The sequence below is a fragment of the Chrysochloris asiatica genome, unplaced genomic scaffold (genome assembly GCF_000296735.1).
Source record: "Chrysochloris asiatica unplaced genomic scaffold, ChrAsi1.0 scaffold00096, whole genome shotgun sequence".
NCBI classification, from domain to species: Eukaryota; Metazoa; Chordata; class Mammalia; order Afrosoricida; family Chrysochloridae; genus Chrysochloris; species Chrysochloris asiatica.
The window spans coordinates 5,028,840-5,034,865 of NW_006408614.1; positions in this window are offsets into that span (position 1 = coordinate 5,028,840).

Here is a 6,026-nt window from a genome sequence, read left to right on the forward strand (position 1 = left end):
TACGTGTTGTGGAGGGCTCATTAACGGAATCGGTGTCATTGGCCTGTGCGTGGTTGAAGTACTGTTATTCTGTTGTGTATATTCTCACAACAGCAGGTGAAATAATAATAACCCAATTTCCTGACACTTGGTGAATATCAGTCACCTTAAACGTCTCATGTCTCTAGATCAGTAAGTTGAGGCACGTAGGACATCCCATTTCTGAGCTGCTGCTGATGCCTGGCCAAGTGTCGGTTCTCCTCCAGCATGTGCCCTCGTAAACCCCTAAGCCGCTCTCCGAACCCCAAAGCTCATAAGATGCTTACTGGGCACCCCAGCACAGCTCCGCCTCCCATGAGCTGGCTGGTGCTGTCAGTGTCTGGACATGGAACACAGGGCTGGTTTTCGTCTCACTAGAGGTCTTGAAGCCAGGGGCTCCAAACTTTGGGAATTCAGACATTTCCAAAAGAAATCTAGGGAAAGGTGGAACAAAACTCAAAATCATAAAAAGAGCAGGTTTACTGGTCTGCTAGAGACTAGTGGAACCTTCTAGACTGTCCAAAGACAGTCAGGGTGTCAGGGTAGAACTGCACCATCCAATTTGCATGTCTGAATTTTCAGAAGTAGATTCCTAGACCCTTCTTCCAAGGTGCCTCTGTATAGATTCAAACCAACAACAATCTTTTGGTTGGCAGTAGAATGTGTTTACTGTTTGTACCACCCAGAGAACTCCATGAAAGGGTAAAACATATAAAATCTGCAGTTTACTTTCAGTGGTTCAAAAGGGAAAAAATAGGTAAACACAGATCATTACAGGCAGCAAAATAATAATGCCCAAAGCTTGAGCGTGTTTTTTGTTCTTTATCCAATTGATTCCAACTCATGGCAACTCCATGTGAGCAGAACCATGCTCCACAGGGTTTTCCAGGCTGACCTTCCAGAAGTAGATCGCCAGACCTTTCTTCTGTGATGCCTCTGGTTGGATTTGAACCGCCAACCTTTCAGCTGTTTGCATTACCCAGGCACACCTACTTTTCACTGTATTTTTAATGTTCATAATAAAATTCTAGAAAAGACAAAACTAGAGTGACATAAGGCAAATCAGTGGTTGCCCAGAGCTGGGGCAGGGTGGAGAGAAGAGGGCAAGGTTGACTGAATGGGGAACAGGGAGATTTGGGGGTGATGTTCTCTGTCTTGAGTTTGATGGTTGCACGACCGTACACCATTATGCCATTGCCAGAAACCCCATCAAATTACACCCCTAAAATGGGCAAGTTTCTTTTATAGGAAGTATACCTCCATAAAGACAAATCCCCCACTGCATTGAGTCGATTTGGACTCCGAGACCCTAGAGGACAGAGAACCGCCCCATAGGATTTTGGAGGCTGCCCATCTTTATATGGACGCAGACTGCCATATGTTACTTCTGAGAAGCATCTGGATGGAATGTTCCAGTCGCCGGCCTTTCTGTTAACCATAGAGAACTTTTATCACTGTGACACTAGGGCTCCTTCCAATAAAGACAGGAGGAAAAGGACATTTGAACACCCAAAAGCTGAGAAGCTGAGAATCTTCGACTAAAGGACAAGCCACAACACTGTCTGTTTCTGTCATGTCTCCACCAAGCAGGGAAACATTCACCGCTGACCACCTTTGGGGATTGCTGCCAAAGGCTGTGTTTCCAAAAAGTGGGCAATGGCTAATGCAGCCCACCCCAGAATTAGAGACTGACACCTTCCCCCTTCCAGGACATGGAGACAGGACCTTCCTGGAGCCCCCAAACTCGGAAGACTGGTCACACCCTAAAGCCTTCATTTTTCTTTCTCCTACATTAGAATTTCTTGAGAGAGCTCAGCTAGTCTCTTAAAATTACACCAATTTTATATTTTCACCTTGACTCCTTGGGTGTAGCAAGTGGTTTATGTGTGAGTAACTAACCTAAAGGTTCAAAACCACCCAGCTGCACGGAGGAAGAAAGACCTGGAGGTAGCTTCTGTAAAGATGATAGCCAAGAAAGCCTGAGCAGTTCTCTAAAACGCATCGGTCAGCAGGAAGTAGGAACCAATTCAAAGGCAAAGGGTTAGGGTTTTGATTTATTATTATAGGTGAGGTGCAGAAAAAGGACATTTACTTATTAGAGAAAAGTTGAAAATTATAGATAAGGAAAACAAAATTTTTAATAAAAATTTTAGATTCTCAATACATAGAGAATTCCAAAGTCAGCTCCTTATTGCATAGAGATTTATACAAGTCCTGGTGTGGCACTGTAGGATAATCACTGAACTGCTAACCGCCAAGGTTGGTGGTTCAAACCCACCAGCTGCTCCTCAGAAACCCTATTCAGGGTCACTATGGGTTGGAACCGACTCGACGGCACTTAACAACAACAACATATATGTATATATAATCCTGGTGTGGCCTACGATAAGCAGTGGACCCTAAGGTCAGTCTGAACTGCAAGTTGATGGCTCAAATCTACCGATTGTTCCTTAGAAGCTCTATACAGGGTCTCTATGAGTTGGAACCAATTTGACAGAACTAAACAACACTGTATATACATATATTCGTAAATACTCTTAAACATGTGCATATATGTATGTGTTTTATACACACACACACATATATGCACGCTATTCCGCGGGAGAAAGATGAGGCTTTCTGCTCCCAAAAAGATTTACATCCTCAGAAACCCTATACAGGGTCGTTATGGGTCGGAACTGACTCGATGGCACTTAACAACTAGAAGTGTGTGTCCAGGTGCGGTGCTGTGGGATAAGTATCACACTGCTAACTGTAATGTCAGCAGTTCAAGGTCACTAGCCGCTCCTTGAAAACCCTATATAGGGTCACTATGAGTTGGAACCAACTCCATGGCACTTTCCAACAACAATAGTGTGTTTGATTACAAAGGGTGTGGTGGTGGTTATGTGCCCGTGGAGTTGGTTCGGACTCATAGCGACCCCATGCAGGATTTCCGAGGCCGTAAATGTTTACTGGCCGTAAATCTTTACAGGGACGTAAATCTTTCCAAGGCCGAAAATCTTTACGAAACTACTAGCTGTTCCGCGGGCGTAAGACGAGGCTTTCTTACTTTCGAGTAAACCCATCTTACTCGCGCGGAACAGCTGGTGAAAGTAACAAAGCCTCACATTACGCCCGCGGAACAACTGGTAGTTTCGAACTGCTGTCCCTGAGGGTAGCAGCCCGATTCATAAGCACTACACTACCAGAGAGAGAGGGATATAGAAAGATGTTTTAGTCAGTCTCTATTCCGGTAACTTGCATCTGACTTGTTACAGCTGTGTGCCATCAAGTTGATTCGGACTCAAAGCAACGCAATGTGACAAAAGTAGAAGTATCCCACAGAGTCACAAGCCTGTCATCTTTACCGAAGCAGACGGAGCCACTGCGTAGGTTCGAACTGCTGACCTTTAGATTAGCAGCTGAGTGCTTAACCATTGTGCCCCCAGGCTCCTCCTTCCTCCCTGTTACTCAGACCATACCACATTTTCCTAGTGGAGTCTAGAACGTCCTCTCCCTCCTGTTTGTCCACTTGGGACATGCATTGTGGGACCACACATTGCATCTGGATGCTGAGTCCCTTATGTGTCCTTGAGCCCAGCACAGTCCCACTCTGTGACCCCGACTCGTGAGTGACACGGGTCACTTTCTGGATTTCTCCAGCAGCTCTCTTGTGGTGTCATTTAGCTCTGTCCTCTATCCCCTCAATTCTCCAGAAACTCAATATTGTGTCTAAATGCTGGTTGGGTTTGAGGTGACCCGAGGTGGCCCATCACATCTGGTAGGCACACCGTTGGCTCCACCAGGCCCCCCGTGGTGTAGTTAGGTTTTCACCTGGGGATAATCCACATGGGGTGACCTGGGAGCTGTAGGGACAGCCATTTCTCCATCGTGTCTCCACTGACTGGTCTCAATGAAATCAATAGCCCAGGTTTGTCAATTCTGTTTTTCCTTTGCAATGATTAGGGGGTGACATGAGAGCTGTTCATAAGGTCTTCATGGGCTGAATCTCAAAAGTTGATCACCAGGCCTTTCTGCCCGTTCTGTCTTCATCTGGAAGCTCCTCTGAAGCCTGTCCACCTGGGTGACCCTGCTGCTATTTGAAATCCCAGTGGCATAGCTTCCGGTATTACAGCCACCCCCGAGCCACTGAAGTAGGACACACTGACAGACTGGGAGTGTTCTGTGTAAGGTCACTGTGAGTCAGAGCTGATTTGAGGGCGCCTACCCTGCTAGTTTAGTGGTTATGAATCGGGCTGTAAACCACAAGGTCAGCAGTTTGAAACAACCAGTGGATCCATGGGAGAAAGATGAGGTGTTCTGCTCCTGTAAAGATTTACAGTCTCGGAAACCATGTGCAGGGTCTCTATGAGTCGGAACCGACTCCACGGTACTTCACAACAACACCACCAACCAACAGCGCTGGAAAAGCTATCATGTGGCATCTGGCCAGCAGCATCCAAACTTAGACGAAACAGTGGAGACCCAGCTTTCAGCTAAGATTTGCCTCAGTCACAAATGTACCGGTGACCACAGAATCCAGGAGCCAGGTATTGCTGGAAGCTCCAGGCATAAGAAGGTGAGACTCATGGATTAAACTATATCCCCCCAAATCGGTGCAGTAAATCCTAACCCCTGTCCTATGGATGGAGTCCTGGAGCGAGCGGCACTGTAGGATAAACCTCTGATCAGAGGTTCAAACTCACCAGCTGCTCCTCAGTCACTATGAGTCAAAATGGACTTGACATGACTTAACAACAAAACCAACAACATACTATGAATGGAGTTCTGGTGTGGTGGTGGTGGTTGTATGCCATGGAGTCAGCTCTGACTTAGAGTGACCCTGTACAGGGTTTCCGAGGCTGTAAATCTTCATGGGAGCAGAAAGCCTCATCTTTCTTCCGGGGAGAACAGCTGGTAGTTTCGGACTGCCAACCTTGAGGATCGCAGCCCAATTCATAACCACTACGCTACCAGAGCTCTTTGGAGTTCTGGTGTAGCGCTGTAGAATAAACATTGGATTGTTAACCCACCAGCCTCTTTGGAGAAAGATGAGGCATTCTGTTTCCGGAAAGATTAATCTCGGCAATCCTACAGAGCAGTTTTATGCTGTCTCATGGGGTGGGTGACTATGAGTGGGTGGGTTTGGTGTTTTGGTGTCATCCCACTGGGGAGGAGGGTTTTCTTTAATATATGTAATGTGAATCAGTGTCGGGTGGGTCTTAGATACAAAAAGAGCAGTTTAGGCACACAGATGCACAAATGGAGGTGTCGTTGCCCAAGAAGATCGCCAAAGAACTGAGAAACAGAAGCCAGAAAGAGACAAATACCTTCCCCCACTTCCCTAAGAGCCAAAGAAAGAAAAGGCTGGTCCCAGAGCTGGCGCCGTGAATTCGGACGTCTGGACTTTTAAACTGTGAGAAAACGTAGTTCTGCCCCTTGAAGGCACCCCACCTGTAGGGTTTCTGGTACAGTGGCTGAGACCACGACCACAAAATCCTTCTTGAAATGAACTGTGCCTCCAGCCCATCCTGGAGGTTGGGGAAGAGGCTTCTGCTGAAATCTGATAGCAGAAGTGGAGAAAGAGGAGATTGTGCTGGGTCAGCGTGGGAGGGGCGAGGGGACGGGAAGGCGGTCTGAGGGCGGAGCTCCAGGTGGGAAGGCGGGCTGAGGGCGGAGGGTGGAGTAGGCCCTGACAATGTTGCTGTTGTCAGGCACCATGGAGTGGGCACCGACTCATAGCCACCCTATGCACAGCAGAATGAAACACTGCCCGATCTTGGGCCAACCTCACTATTGTTGCCACACTTGAGTCCATCGATGCTGCCATTTGGCCAATCCATGTCGTTGGGGGTCTTCCTCTTTTTCTCTGACCCTCCACATTACCAAACATGATATCCTCCAGCGACTGGTTCCTCCTGACAGTATGTCCAAAGTATGAGAGATGAAGTCTGGCTATCCTGGTCTCCAAGGAGCACTCTGGCTGCACTTCTTCCAAAAGGGATCTCTTGGTTCTTTTGGCAGCC